Below are 230 nucleotides of genomic sequence, written 5' to 3'. Positions count from 1 at the left end.
GTCACCAGAACAGGAAGAGAGGGGACATCTTCCAGTGGGGTCATCTATGCTGATGACAACGGTCTGGTATGGGTGCTCAACCTGTGGCCCTCCAGCTGTTGCAGAACTACAAGTCCCATGAGGCATTGCAAAGCTGAAAGTTACAAGCATGACTCCCCAAAGGCTGAGGCATGATGGGACTTGTAGTTCTGCAACAGCTGGAGGGCCACAGGATCAGCACCCCATGCTCT

This window comes from Pelophylax lessonae, assembly GCF_965119305.1.
Source record: "Pelophylax lessonae genome assembly, chromosome: 12".
In the NCBI taxonomy this organism is placed as follows: domain Eukaryota; kingdom Metazoa; phylum Chordata; class Amphibia; order Anura; family Ranidae; genus Pelophylax; species Pelophylax lessonae.
The sequence above is the reverse complement of the archived record's forward strand: the minus strand, read 5'-3'. Positions refer to the sequence as shown.